The sequence below is a fragment of the Ambystoma mexicanum genome, chromosome 8 (assembly GCF_040938575.1).
Source record: "Ambystoma mexicanum isolate Mex_15411 chromosome 8, UKY_AmexF1_1, whole genome shotgun sequence".
In the NCBI taxonomy this organism is placed as follows: Eukaryota; Metazoa; Chordata; class Amphibia; order Caudata; family Ambystomatidae; genus Ambystoma; species Ambystoma mexicanum.
Window position 1 is genome coordinate 357,178,617 of NC_090929.1, and position 16,322 is coordinate 357,194,938.

General features: G+C 47.7%; 1 protein-coding gene across 1 annotated transcript in view; it reads left to right on the forward strand.

The window, feature by feature from the left end:
• Positions 1 to 16,322, forward strand: part of SLC31A1 (solute carrier family 31 member 1) — a 117,634-nt gene that overhangs the window by 15,638 nt on the left and 85,674 nt on the right. The gene's annotated exons all lie outside the window — the stretch shown is intronic.

The window sequence follows — 16,322 nt, forward strand, 5'->3', positions numbered from 1 at the left end:
CGTAGTCCAAGGGCGGCACTACCAGTTCAAGGCCCTCCATTTCGGATTGAAGTAGGCGCCCAGGGTGTTCACCAAGTGCCTGGCACCAGTGGTGGCGGGGCTGCGCCTGCAGGGGATCCACGTCTACTCCTACCTGGACGACTGGATCATCCGAGCAGGGACAAGGGAACCCGCCGTCGAACACACGGATAAGACCGTCCGGCTGCTCACGGACCTGGGATTCTCCATCAACTTCCCTAAATCCCACCTGGTTCCGTCGCAGGTTGCGCTGTTTCTGGGAACCAAGCTCGATACAGTAGCACAGTTGGCCTCACCATCGGAGGAAAGAACGCAGGCCATCCTGGGCAAGGTACAGCGTCTGCTGGCCACGGACGTGGTCCAAGTGAGGTCCATCAAGTCCCTTCCCGGGATGATGTCCTCTTGCATGTACCTGGTGCGCCTGTGCAGGCTTCGGATGCGTCCTCTGCAGGAGTTCCTCGACGCCCGTTGGACACGAGCGACGATCCGCTTCGAGGACAAGATCTCGCTCAACAAAGTATTCCGCAGGGCAATTCGATGGTCGGGCACCCGCGCGCATCTCGCCGCGGGCACGGACTTTCAGACCCCAGCATGCCAAGTGACGGTGACGACGGATGCCTCCCTGGAGGGGTGGGGAGCGCACACCAGAGATCTTCACGCGAAAGGCCTGTGGCTCCCGGAGGAGAGGCCGCTCCACATCAACATACTGGAGCTCCGAGCAGTGTTCTGGGCCCTCAAGTCATTCCTCCCGTCTCTCAAGGGCAAGGTGGTGAGGATCTTCACCGACAACACCACCACGATGTTCTACATCCGGAAGCAGGGAGGAACCAGATCCCCAGCCCTATCCAAGGAAGCCCAGGATCTGTGGCACTGGGTTGTTGCCCAGGGGATGTTTCTGGTGCCTTTTCATCTAGCAGGGATAAAAAACACCATCGCCGACTCGCTCAGCAGGGAGCTGCGCTCTTGCCACGAGTCGGAACTACGCCAGGATCAAGTGGATCAACTCTTACGGCGATGGGGCAAACCCCAAATCGTCCTGTTCGCGACGACGATGAACTCCAAGTGCCAGAGGTTCACCAGCAGGTTCCCCCAGCCGAGGAACATGTGCGATGCTTTCTTGTTCCCCTGGGACGGCCTGCTCCTGTATGCGTTCCTGCTGTTGCTGCTCAGGCTCATCAACCAACTCAAGAGGTCCCGGTGCAGGGTGATCCTCGTCGCACCGAGGTGGCTGAGACAGATTTGGTTCCCGGACCTTCTGGATTTGTCAGCGTCCCCCACCAGTCAAACCGTCGACGGACGCAGATCTTCTCTCCAGAGAAGGAGGCGCCATTCTTCATCACAACCCTGAGCTTGCATGCCTGGCTCCTGAAACACTAGAGTTTGGAGGGTTCGATATCCCGGCTGACTGCAGAGAGGTTCTTGCAAAGGCCAGGGCGTCCTCAATTCTCAAGTGCTACGGACACAAGTGGAAGAGGTTCTCTGTCTGGTGCCGTGCGCAGTAGATTAACCCTCTACGGATTACAGCCCCTCAAGTGCTACCGTACTTACTGTCGCTGGCCAAAGCTGGACTAGCTCACACTTCCATCAAGATACATCGGGCAGCGATTTCCCGATACACCAGAACTGCAGGACGGTCGTCCTTGTGGTCTCATCTCCTGGTGAAGGAGTTTATGAAAGGACTGTTCCGATCGTTCCCGCCGGTAAAGGCTCCAGCCCGGGCGTGGGAACTCAACGTGGTGCTGACAAGGCTCATGGGCCCACCATTCGAGCCCTTGCATTCGGCTCCGTTGAAGTTTCTGTCGTGGAAGACAGCGTTCCTTGTGGCCATCACCTCTGCACGACGCGTGGGAGAGATTCAGGCCTTTTCTTGCAAGCCTCCATACTTGACTTTCCACGAGACTATGGTGCTGCTGAGGACGCACCCCTCCTTCATGCCCAAGGTGCCGTAGGACCTCCATTTCAACGAGCCCTTGGTGTTACCAGTCGTTTTCCCGTCGCCTTCGTCTCCGGACGAGAGGACTTTGCACTCACTGGATGTAGCTAGAGTGCTGAAGTTCTACGTGAACCGAATGAAGAGTGTTCGGAAGACATCACAGCTGTTTGAGAACTTTGGACCTGTGAATCAAGGGAAGGCTCTCTCGAAAGCTTCAATTTCCAGATGGCTCTCCGGCTGCATCATGCACTGTCATCGGTTGGCAAACCGACCGTTGCCCGGCCGTCCGAGAGCACATTCGACCAGAGCGATCGCTGCTACCACGGCATTCTTGTCTGGTGTGCCCCTGCTGGACATCTGCAGGGCTGCTACGTGGAGGTCAACGCACACCTTCATGAGATTCTACTGCGTCGACCGGGATTCCATGGAGGAGTCCAGAGTCGGCCAGGCAGTGCTGCGCAACCGGTTCGGTTAAGGTGAGCCTGGTGAGGAGGTAAGAGACGCTTACTGTTGAGTTTTATGTAATGCTTAATGTTGAGCCTTGCGACCTCCCGTGGTTGTGCATGTGTGTACTGCTATGTATTCTTATATTCATGAGCATGTGAATCCATGCCAGACCCCATGCTGGAGAAGGAACAAGTTACTTACCTGTAACTGTTGTTCTCCAGCATGGGTCTGGCATTGATTCACATGTGAACCCTCCCTCCTACCCCTCTGCGGCTCTTCACTTGGTCATACTGCCACTTTACGTGCTACCAAATCTGAGGATGGCTGCCAGGGGCGGGGCTTAGGGAGAGGGCAGTCATTGGCTGGGGGCAGTATGACCCAGCGACCAATGATTGGTTACTACTAAGAAAGACAGATCAGAAACGAAACTGATACTGATTTTTTTCTTTACCGAGGATTCCCAGCCTGACGACGGAGAATATTCATGAGCATGTGAATCCATGCCAGACCCATGCTGGAGAACAGTTACAGGTAAGTAACTTGTTCCATATTTACAACTACAAGATTTTACAGAGAATAATGGCCTTTTAGGCACCCGACAATCTGGCTTGAGAACAAGACATGGTACGAAAGAGGTCAACCTACTCTGCTAATGTTAGACCTTTCAGCAGTATTTGATCTTGTCGATCATACCATACTTGTCGACAGATTAAAAGGTCTGGCTTGCTGCTCTGACAGAGCCACAGGTTGGATTGCCTATTTTCTGGGCCCCCACACCTCCAGAGTGGCACTAGAGAATTCCCAATCTACACCAACTACCATCACCGCTGGATTGGCGCAGGTATCATGCATAGCGCAACCCTATTAAACATCTATATCAGGCCTCTGCTTGACCTCTTGAACTGCGTGGGTGTCTGTTATACCAACTACCCTGATGACAATCAGGTGGTCCTCCAATTGTCAGATGATTACACACAAGATTCCGAGACCTTGATTAGGGTGTATGCTGCCATCCAGTCCTGGATGGTCTTAAACTCCCTGGCGCTCAATAATTGGGAAGCTGAGCTTCTCATTGTGGAAACTGGTCCTTGGCTTAAGAAATTGGACTTCAATTATGAATGTCTAACATCGCCGGCAGTAAGATCACTGTGACCAGATGTGTAAAGACCCTGGGTGTCCATCTGGATGCCGAACTGTCTGACATCTCGGGTGGCTCACGTACGATATTCATGTGGCTATGTCATTAAGTTCTTGAACCAAATTAAGCCTTATCTTTCCATCAGCAATAGATCAATTCTGGCCACTGCCTTAGTAAACACCAGGCTCACTTATTGCAACAGCCTTTTCATTGTGACTTTCCAAGCCAGCCTTCACTCCCGTCAAACCACTCGGAACAGCGCTGTATGCGCAGTCTAAACGAGAACATACAACAAACTCTAGAAGGGCTTTACATTGGCTTCCTGTCAGACGCAGGATTACTTACAAGCTTCTAGCACTCGCCTACAATTGATAGACTTCCACCGCCCCAATATCTTGCGGACCGCCTGACCCTAAATCACCCAAGCCGGCATTTGCACTCCAACGACAGCCACAATCGAATGCAATCACGTTTTAAGCTGACTAAATTTGGAGGAACCAGCTTTGGAACGCTCGTCCTCTTGTGTTGAGAGCTTCTCGATCCTTGATAGAATTCAAGAGAGCAGTTAAAACTAATTTGTTTAACCTCAAAACAGGTTGAGGAGAAAGCTACTCTACAGCATCTCCTCTCCCCCAAGCCCTGACCTACTGACTCTGTATATCTCTGTATTGTGTGTGTTTTGATTGTTAATTGTGCGCCTTGAGGCCCACAGGCATGTGATGCGATTTTAAAAAATAAATAATATGAATCCTACAAACCTCAGGCTCTGGCAGCACTCCCGAGCCACTTTGCTACTACTGAATGGCCCACAGTCTGTCCTCTGGTAACAAGGAAACCTGAACCATGTTGACTCCCCTGCATTATATAGGTCTGCCCTGTGAACTCTAGGTCCGAACTTTGTTGATTAATTTGCAAATTAGAGTTGTGTAGCTCTGTGCGTCCATGATTTTGTAGCCGTTTCTCAAAAACTGAATACCGGTCCATGAAGTTTGACCATCAAGGAGTGGCCCCAGTACCTGCTGAGTGGGGGCGGAATGGTGGGAGGAAAGGGCCCAGTGTCCATGTCCTTGGGTGTGTCTGCTGAGTGAGGTTTTTGTCACTGGGGCAAATGGTTAGGTGCTCAGGCAGAGCCCTGATTTGTCTTGCAAACGCTGTTCTTTGCCCGATGAGCAGAAGACCTACAAGTCACAACACCTGTGTAAAGTATGGCGATGCCGTACTGAGACTGCCCTGTTCCCTCCACCCACTGCATACTAAAAAAGTAGACATGGAGCCCTATGGTTTTCATATTAAGGCACTCTTACTCTCAAGCCAAAACGTTCAAGCAGCTGAGGGTGGGAGAAACGGTGATAGGAGAAAACAATCTTGGTTCCACCTACACCACTGGGCATTTTAAAATGTCTAAAACTTTCTTTGTTTTGATGAGTTATACTCCACCTTCCTTCCGGCCATCACTTCATTTAAACAATCTTTAAGTATGCCCGTGGCCTGTCGGAGATCTTGGTATCCAGTCTCAAATCCGCACATAACTGAGAAGTTTGTGTGGAGAGGAAAGACTTGACACCTCGCAGGTACCAGACATTTAGACCATATCATTGATGGGGAACTGCTTTGGAAGAAAATGTCCGACTGGAACTGCCCAATTAGTCTACTATTGGCAATAAAACCTTTGCACACTGATACTGAGATAAAAAATAAGGATGGATAAAAGGGGCTCCCTTATCCAATCCAATAAAAACTTAGAGGAGTAAAACAAGGCTGCCCTCTTGCCTCGATTATTTTCTCAGACTTGGAAAATAAATGTTCTCTTATTTATCTCAGACTTAGGTGACGCATACGAAAATGCAAACATATTCCCTCCAAAAGTAAACAGAAAAGACATCAACTGGATACTGTATGCGGTTGATCTAGTCCTTTTGGACCTCACCCCAAAAGGTCTACAACGCAAACTCTGCATCCTAGATCATTACATCCAACAAAATGGTCTGAATGTCAACACACAAAAATCAGAAATATTAATTCTTCAAGACCTGCAGAAGAACAAAGAACTTATTAGGGAAAAAAAAGTTTACTTGGAAACTGGGCGAAGGAAAGGTTGAGCTAACAAAAAAATCGATGTATTTGGGCATGTTGCTGAGTTCAAGTATCAATGACGCCCCATGGGTTGAAAAAGTAAAGGGCAAATGCAAGCAACTGACAGCGCAAGCCTGTATTGTGAATACAAAATATGGTAAACATTCACTAATACCTGTCCTGACCTTCTATAAAACGAAAGTCATTCCGGCTTTAATTCATGGAGCCAATTGTGCTTTTGAATGCCCTGCAGAAGTGTGGGCCTCACTGGAACATTCATTCTGGCCAAAGTGCTGCGATTACTATTAGGCCTTCCTACTGACTGTATAAGACATGAACTCCGTCTTCTATCCATTAATGGAAGGATTGCGTGGAACACGCTACATGAATACTGCAAAGCAACTGCAGAGAAACCTCAACCCCAATATAACATCCTAAAAGATCTTGCCAAGGGGCCTTGTGATACTGTACAATCCTTGTGGGCTCAATGTTGCGAAAAACTCTTAAATGACATAGGAGCAGAGAGAAGCCTGCTACAAGAAAACCCAAACAAGGTCAAATCAATGCTTTGGGCTCAAAACTGGATAGACACTGGTGACTCGTGCAAAAAACATAGAATCATGAAGCTGATACCCATTGAAGAGAGAAAATTGAACGAGATTCAGCCATACCTACAAAAATTTCCAGATACAAAGCGTAGAGAGATCTTTATGAAATGTCACCTAAACCAATTTCTCACTTGGGAACATTTGAGCATACGGGAAATAACAGGTACAAGATCCTTGTCATGCAGACTCTGTGGAGAAGATACTGAAACCTTGAAACATTTAACATTACTATATCCCAACTTGAGGCAAGAACGCACAAAACATTTAGGAAGGTTCATATTAGCAAAACCATCATTGACCGTGGATGAATGGTGGAGACAATCCTTTCAAGACTCAGACCGTAGTTTTACAATTGAGCTAACGTTCTTCTTGGATTCATTGGAGAAAAAATTGTTAAATGCAGAAGCAAAGTCTGAACTCTAATAATGAAAGCGTCTCGATATAGTTTGGGCACTGGCAGTAATAGTTACTTTTGCCTAAGCTAGTCCTTTGCTTCTGCCTAAATTCCAAGATTATGCTTTGATCCTTCCCATTTGTACATTCTTGGCGGAACTTATTTTCATTGTCAAACTTGTCTGCTAATTGTGGCCATATGTTGTTTTCTTCTTTTTAAAAGTTTGTAACAAACCATTTAAAAAATTTTTTTTAAAAACCATATCATTTCCTCCACATGCCAGATCTGCATCCTTTCTGGGGCACTAATATCATGTGGGCACTTTTACTTCACCTCCATGGACAAGCAGGTGTGTGGTAGGGAGGGCCTCTGGTGCCCTACCTTGCTGCCATGACTGCACAGCTAGCTCAAATGCCACACAATCTTGGACGATGCCACCCTTCCTCAGGCCAATAATCGCTAACGGCAGCAATCAATAATCTCACAGTTGCCCATAACTCCACTCAAGGAGCAAACCTGGAAAGGTAGGGCATGCAGAAGGCCTGTAGCACCATGGCCTGTACTACTCACATGTATCTTATTTTTCCTTTTTATTCCTTGTCACGCCATTTTAGGCTATGTTATGCAACATCACGCCAGGTGAGGTTAAGCAATTCACTAGCACAAACTCTGGGCCCGCAATTTGTTTTCAATTGACGGGGCCCCATTTCTAGCGGTCTGATGCTTCAGATTTTCTTTACAACTGCATTTCCACTTAGCCTCATATGGGGTAACCAAACAATGTTGCTGGACACTCGCCACGCACCAGCAACTGACTTAGCCAACCAAATCATATTGTAACCTTGCACATCCCAGCTGCAGGCAGCATTAACATGCTAACGTGTATCAACAAGGAGTAATCTACAATATTCTGTCACTTTGACATGCTGTTATGCATGCAATGTTGTATGGCTATTTGCAAAGTAGTGACGTGCTCAAAGTTTACCCACTATTTCATTATAGGTTTTGATGGAACCGATGCATTAAAAATAGACTAGAAAACTGCAGTTGAGTCATTTGAAGGTGCATTTCAGAGTCTTAAGAATCGCAGTGGAGCAGTTCAGATGAAGGAAATCTGGAACAGAGTAGGAACTGCAGAACTGAAAACAGATGAGAATAGTTAGAATAGTTTCAATCCTAATGGCCAATCATGATGCAGGGCTTCCCGGCAATATTCGCGGGTTTAGCCATGGAGCCTGATGCCTGTCTGGAGTTCAGTATTTGTCCAGCCTTCCTCCTGATACTCCCGACCCACTTGGTCTGTCGTCCTCTCCTTCTTTTGGTCCTGCTAAAGCTTGTTGCTCTGCTCCTGCTCTCCACCCTTCTCCTCAGGCCACTGCTCCATGGGTGGAAATAGAAAACATATTGACGCGCCCGCCTGGGCGACAAGGAAATGGGAGATGGGGTTCTCCCCTCCCCTCAGGCCGTGCGCTTTTCCTTGTTGGCCTTACTGAAAGGGGTTTATCTTGTTTTGTTTCTCATTTTACTGCAGCCGCCTGGCACCCTGCCCGCGGCTGAGTGATTTTAGCCTTATTTCATGCAGCGAGGGCAATCCGACGGCCTCTGTGGTCCCCCGGGCCTCCTTTTACGCACTCTTTACTTTGGCCCATAAATCGCACTTCCAGGCACATAAGATACCATATTTCTCGCAGCTGCACGCAATATTGCCTAGACATTGGGAGTTCCGAACATATGGATTAAACCCTGTAAAATAGCTTCGAACGCTGAACAACGAGTGAAGGCAAAGAGAAGGTCCACCAAAACATTTGGGGGTAGAGTTGGGACACTCTGGGAAAATATGTCTCCAGATCTCAGCCCAGAAGGAAGAGGGAGCTGCTAACTTAAAGGCCTCATTATGAGTATGGTCAGTGGAGGAAATGGAAAAATGTGGTGGGGATTCCACAACACAAGGGCTGGGTGCGGGAGGAGTTCGGGTGGGGGGGCGGTGCCCGATGGGGCGTGGTCTGAAGGTGGCGGGGCTCGTAGTGTGCATCCAGCAATGCTGCAATACCTAAAATAAATAAGTAAATCACTCCCGACGGCAGCATTGCCGTTTACCGTGGCTTTGCCACTGACGTGTAATGCTCAATGCTCGCTGCATGTACAACTGAAAGGAATCATGTGCATTACACGCCAGTGGCAAAGCCACGGTAAAGGGCAATGCTGCCATCGCGGGCGTTTTATTATTATTATTTTTAAAGTATTGCAGCGCGGTTCATGGTCTTGGGCGGCTAACTCTGGCCGGATGCCGAGATCAGCTCCATTTCTGGTGCCGGATGTCGTATCCGCCGAGAGACGGCCCAATGACCAGCACTGAGTATGGTGGTAAATACCTTGCCCTTACCGATGTAGTACCTTGCATCTATCCCATGCATTACATATTTCATTGCAAACCAACTCGTAATTAGGAAGGTATTTTAAAAACAAGTGATATTTAAAATATCACTTGTTCTAACCACCATGGTACCAATGAGGCTCTGTAAGGAAAACAAGGAAAACTTTATTGGAATTAGTTATTCATGCTTCAGTGATGCCACCAGCAAAACCTACATTTCAGCATAAAGTGAAGAATACATCCTGAGTGATACTAAAGCAGGTTCGTCTTTCGGAGATTGGTGTGGTTGAAAATATCACTGTTCGAGCAGAGTTGGTCCAATAGAGGACTTTGAGTGATAGGAAGGACCTTAACGTGTGTTTCCGTACTGGATGCCAGTTAACCCTGTCGAAATATGGTCTATATGTCCCCTTCTAGAGAAAATTCTCATGGCAGCATTTTGTACTTTCCGGAGCTGATGCCGGAGAAATGTTAGCAGACCCAGAAATTAAGGGCTACCATAATCAAATATCGCGTTGAAATCTGCTTATATCTGTCCAGCAACATGCAAGAAAGGGTGGGGGACGGGGGGATAACCACGCATGACCTCATTCATTTGAGAAACGATGGAAAGTTTTGTAGTGTCCTTGAATTTAGGTATGTATGTGCTGCGTTTTATCTAGCTTAGACTTGGCTGTAAGGCATTTCAGCACCTACATTGATGCACCCCTTCGAGACGGCAAACACTGTGCTCTATAAATGCATTCACTCACGTGCAGATACGTAACTCTGGGGCCATGTGTTTTGGGGCAAATAATGGTGGGTTGTCCACATTGTAGCATAGATCTAATTTATAAATAGATGCCTTTATGTAGGTGAAACTATCTTTGCTATCTGTCTGGCCGGACCAGGATTATGAAGAAGGCGTAATCTGATGTGGGCCATTTCAGAGCCCAGTCTGGTTTGCTGTAGTTTAATAAATATTCAATTTCTACCCCTTAATGAAAGGGTGCTGCTACTAGGTCAGTCGGAGGGAAAAGTAAAGGGCCTTTCTGAGGCAAGGTAGAGGACTGGAGACTGGATGCAAGGCTGTGCTGGTCTGCCACTTTGGTTGCCTTTTACTGCTTTTGCAGGTGTTTTGATCCTTCCCTTATTAGATATACATTCCATCTATATATAAAAGTCAATAGTGTGTGGGTTTGTGGCAAAGCGTTGTTCCTTATAGAATTCCACACCATTTCACCAATCTGCACCAAATTGTGCATAGTTACCTGTTAGTCCCAGGAGGATAGCTCAGCGGCAGCGTGCTCAACTTGGATGCAAGACGACACGGAGCAACACAGGTTCGATCCCTGGGTCCGCGCTTAGAAACCTCTGGGTATTAAGCGCGTTATAAATAACCTATCATATCATATTCTGGACAACACTGGCTACATGACATGTGGACACCCCACCCCTTTCCCTGGATTTCAGCACCTTCACACATAAGGCGGTTGCCTGAAGTCAGCGATACATCCAATGTGGTAGTAGGACCAGTCCCGACACGAGGAACAAAACTCAAGGTCCCAGATAACCACGTTTTAAGGCCGTAGGATGCACGGTTTCTGAGATATTTGCACCGCAATGCACCACAACGAAATGCACCATGCCGGGGTGAGGCGACAGGTGGGGATAGAACACAGAAGGTCTCAGTATGCAGGAGCACACCAAATCTCGCCTCCCCCAAACATCTGGTACAGGGTATGTCGGCCAACCACACTCAATGCAGTTTAATTTATGGTGCAAAGCACATCAAGCGATAAGCGAATTGGAACATTGACCTACAGGATCCTTGTTATCATGTCCGTCTACAGAACCCGTTTGGATAACTGGTACTTCTGCTAGTGTTTCAATGAAAGACGAGGCTGATTAACTAGGAGTGCAGAAGTCACTAAATGAAGTAGCATGCACTGTCTGCTGCACTTGCAAAGATACATTGCAGAGGTGCAGACTTGATGTCATTTTACTTGGTCATGTCTTCTATAAGAATGCAAGTCTTTTTAATACGTTCCATGTTGGGTATAGTCTGAGTGCTAATGCACAATCCTTCCATATGGCTCATCTGTAGAAAGAATGCAGGGTTGTCTGTAGTTCTTTTTTGGACTCTGCAGACGCCATCCACTTTTGCTGCTCAGCTTATTATGGCAGCACAGTTTGGAAAGTTTGGGTGTGCAGCCCTTTAGGTGCGGCCGTCTGTCTTAACGGGGAATCTTGCCTGTGGCTGGTTTTTGCTGCTATGTTCTACCACAACGTTGACGACTCGTGGTAGTGTGAATGTGTCGATCGAGGGCTGCACTGCCTTACTCTTCCTAGGCATATCAACTTTGTTTTGTTGTATGATTGCCAATCTTCTCAGTGATCAATACCTTCTCTGGCCAGACCTCGCCCATTCCACCCTCTCGGGAAACTCTTGTGTTCTGACAAAATGGGAGCTTTGTCTGTTTCGCTGTGCATTAATCCCTGGACCATCTTAGTCACATACCATATGGCTGTTAAATCTTGTAATAAAATGTTAAGAATAGCGCAGGTAATTTCTTTGGTCACAGTGAACAGGAGAATTTGTATTGGGCCATCATACCTCTCAGACGTTCTCGACACAGTAGAACTCCAGACACTCAGGAACACACTACATCGTCGCATGAGGATCAGTGACTTTGTCCTATGCTCGTTCAAGTCCTATCTCGCCAACCACCAGCAGTTTGTTCAGATGGACTCCTCTAGGTCGCCAATGTTACCCGTCACCTGTGGAGTTCCGCAGTGTTCCATCCTCTCCCTAGTGATCTTCAATCTATACACAGCCACTCGAAGCCCTCCTAGCCACACACAACCACCACATCCACCAATATGCTTGCGACACACAGCTAAACCTCGTGATTGACTCCAAGGACATCCACAGGCTCAAAACCTGCCTCTTGCTGATCCAGTTTTGGATTGCCCAGTGTTTACTTTAGGCTCACCCCCTCCAAGATAGAATTCGTACATCTCACCAATATCACTGAACACCCAGACATACAGAGATGGCTATCAACCATGAACCATACCGGGCTTAAAACCCAAGCTCCCCTCCTGCGTGAAGTCCCTCGGATTCCAACGCCTCTCCTTCAAGACAAACATAGCTAAGAACATTCTGGCAGCTTGGTATCAGCCTTCCCTCCTGTGGAAAGCCCATCCCCCAGACAGCTTTAGATCCTCTGTCGAAGCACTGATCCTATTCCACCTGGATAGGGGCAATGCCCTCCTCGAAGGCCTCCCTTCATCCTCCCTTGTGGCCCTGGCAAGTGTCCTTCACACGGCTGAACACCTCATCAAGGGTCTATGCAGGTACCACCACATTACCCCGGCCCTCATTGACCTTCACTGGCTCCTAGTGCATGCACAAATCACCTTCAAGTCTTGCTGCATCATCTATAAAACAGCTGCCCTCAAGTCACCCACCTACCTCACTGAGAAACTCTGCATCTCTGGCATACAGCGCCCCACCAGAAGCCAGGACACATACAGACTTGAAATCCACCACTGTAAAAACGAAAGGACCAGAAAACAAGCCTTCTCTGCCTATGCGCCTAGACTACGGAACCTCCTCCTCGTTAATATCATACTGGGCCCCCACACTCCTCCAATTCAGCAAAGAACTCAAGAGTCTCCTCTTTAAGGAGTCTCTCCACCTGAACACCTAGGCCATCACATCGTCCTGCGCCACCTGACTCGCTAAACGCTGTCTGCCCCTCTCTTCCCCGCCACCCTGTACAGCTGTACCCCTCCTCTGTATCCTATTCCCGCTGTATATCTGTTCTGTTACCTCTGAAAAAAGCTCTGTTCTGCCTCTGTACTGTTGCATACCTCTGTAAAGCGCTTCGTTGCTTCTCGAAGCTAGGTCCGCGTTCAATAAATACCATAATAATGTGAGTTAGGGTTACTGCCTTATTTCAACAGGAGGGGTCATTTGGGGCAATAAAAGTATTGCACAACTGGAGTAACTAGGCTTCATGTAGTGTCTGTTTCTTTTCCTTGTGTGTGAAGGTGTTATAAGGCCGCACCCGGGGCAGGTGTGACTTGGGTAGGAGCGGGAACACTTGGGTGTCGTTATCCACCAAAGTGTCATGGCGGAGTTACAGGAAGCATCCAATGTGAAAGTACTGTCAGGAGCCACAGGGATGTTGCGCAGCCGTCAGCTGGGACAACGGCACTCGCGGGGTACAAGACCTCAGAGATGCCACAGGATGTTTGGGTGAGGTGGGGGCGGGGGGGTCGTAGGTGGGCCTGGTATGGGTGGGAAAGTAAGCCGAAATGCCAAAGAAAATAAGCATGTGAGAAGTATGTTAGTAAAATGAAAAAGTCAAAAATGAAAATGTGATGCTGGTGGTTAGGGAGCATTCGATCAGACGGATCCCTTGTGAGGAATATTACATATTTCCTGACTTGGGGTGCAGTTAGAACGCCAGCTCAGTGCAGACTCCTGAAGCTGTGACGTTGAAGTTACGGATCAGATAACTCCTGCCTAATAAAGCAGCTGTGGGGCAGGTTTTAACCAATTGAATATGTTGTGTTCGTGGTAATTTCTCTGGTGGGGTTGGGGGGGGCGTTGGGAGTTGGCTGGGGTAGAGGTACATGAAGGAGTTAACAGATGGGTATGGTTAACTTATTTTGTGTTACCGATAGGGTAAGTGTGGGCTGTTGCTGATAAAAGCAATCCCTTCTCTTCAGCGCACAGAGCCCTTCCTTGCTTTCTCACTGCAAGAGCCACGAGTACATAGGCTGGGGCGTGATTACCAGCTTTGTGATCTGAGCCCTTTTCAAACGTCGCTGTTTCAGAGGGCCTTCCCCATCAGCAAACAATTCTATAGGGGCCTACGAAGGCAGTGACCTAAGGCCTGTCTAGGTGGATAGATTAGAGCCTTATTCGTTTTTCTAATGTTACAATAATGGACAGGTAACAGCCAGCTTTTGAAATAAGCAGATTAGGTGGCAGCAGACCTTCGGTCTGTACGTGCTTCCTCTCCCAGAGCTGCTCTTATTACCAAGCACGTGAGGCCCTTCACGACGCTCCTCTGCAAATGGCTGGCCCAAGGCACTCGTTGGCCTTCTCGGGCGATTGCCTAATCCTTTCAGTGAGATTAGGCGAAGATAAATACCCCAGTATGAAACATGGCTGCCAATTAAGAATTAGAAGAGGACCCCTGCGGGACATTGGCTTAAATTAAGTTTGGCATTGGAAGGATGTCGAGAACAGACAGCCTTTGTCCTCTGACGGTGGAGGAGGATGAGCGCAATTGGATGTGTAACGTCCACGTTGCCCAAAATGTTTGAAAGCAGACGGGTTTGGTCAAACGCTCTTATTAGGTAAATGTCTATAGAAGTATATATTTTGATGTACCCTGAAAGGTTTGGCGCTTTATTGGATGGATAACCCCTAGCCCTATGTAACTTTTCCTAGATTTCCTTTTTCCCAGCTAGCTCCTCCTTCCGCAGGCCGGGTTTCAAACACAGTGCTTCATATTGTCTGCAATGGAGTGGTCTATGAAAAGCTCTCCATTGGTAACACGCGATACCGTAGTCTGTTGCCTTTTAGCTGGCCACTCAATTTAACTTCATGTGAATTTGAAACTGACTGGGTATCACAGTATGCAACACATTCGTTTTCTGGCTTTAACACGTTTCTCTTTTAATATATTGGTTTCAAAGAATGAAAACTTCAAACAGTATGAAACAGGTGAACGTGGGGCACAATGTAGAGGAAACTGTTGTTGTCCCGGCCAGTGAAAAGATCCGTGTTTCCACATGAGATCTGGTTCCTTCAGTCACACAACGTTCCTTTTTAAACACTTGCGCATTCAGCACACTGCATTTGAATGAAACGGACCTGAAATCTTAACATTAAAGAAATGTATGTGGACTGGGGATATTCTTTTGTGGCAATCTTTCGATCTGGATCTCTGTATCTCTTGCTTGAGGTTTCCCCGTGCTCGAAGGTGGGCCACAGTACATAATGAAACGGCTCAGGTGAATAAGAGAGGGGTCCGTGATCAATCATATGTTACCTAAAACTAGACTTGGAACTCCTAAGTGTCTGAGGCAAGTTCCAAGACTTGCTAGTGAGACGCCACTTGCTGAGGGATTCGTAAAGGATGTAGGGCGAGATTGAGATCGGACGATTCATTTCATGATCTGCCTTATCTGACCCCTCAATGCTGTTGAGAAATCATTCACTAACTCATTCTTTTTACTTTTATTTGTCCAATACAGAAGACTGGCAACATATGTGTCCCATATTAACACATGGACATATTTTACGCTGTGTGCTTCTGATTACTTATCAGCCACCCAGCTGGTGTAGTTTAGCAGTTATAGTATATTAAGTAGAGCACCTGATGATTAAGTGGGATAGTCCTTGTTAGGAAAGATTTCATAGTTGTATGCAATTTTCCCTCCATGTGTCAACCCCAAACATTTTGCTGCTGTTTAGACACCATTGACTGACTTTGCCAGAGAAGCACAGCCTTCAGCTGCACTCTTCTGGGCTTTCGCTCACTTTACATGGGGAAACTGACATGCCCTTAAGACAGTCAGTACTGGGAGACTTTGTTTCCCTTTGTCCTTTTCTCCTGTTGCAACTTTTGTGCAACTTGTAACCAGTGTGCAATTTATCTTACCATACAGCACACTTGGGTCTATAGTCATTTCCAAAGGCCCTAGATACTCTCGCTGGACTTTTTATGAACTGTGCAGATGTGCCATAACAGGACTGGTGGCAGCTATTGGTTTGAATTATTGTTAACCCTTTCCTGCCAGGTTAACCGCGTTTGGCACGAATAGGTGGCCTGGCTCCAAAATGGCCAGAGGTTCTTTGTCCTGTCATTTGGCCATCTTGCCCCTTCACCTTCCTCAGGTCGAGTCGACCTGGGCCAGTCCTTATTTGGTCATGCACTTTCGCGCGAATCCCAATGCTTTCGCGGCATTCTGCATGCTTTGTGTATGTGCCTCCAGGATATGGGCTGGGATGTCTGGTCCCAATACACATCCTGGGTGCCAGAGAGTCTGGAGTGTCCTGAATGCCTGAGACCACCGTGGTCTGTGATTGGTCCACATATGGAGTTTGTGTGTTTGTGAGCAGATCTCCCATTGGGTCCTCTCCATTTTGGCGCAAAGGGACCTTTGGATAAGAGGAGGCTGGAAACACCACTACCAGGCCGATCTCCTGAGTTCTCACTGAACAAAGGATAGGATCCAAGTATCCTGCAACTACGAAGCTGAGTCGAGGAACCGCTGGTGACCCGCTGGAAGGTTTGGCACCCTGAGACTGCTGTCGTCCCGTGGGACCC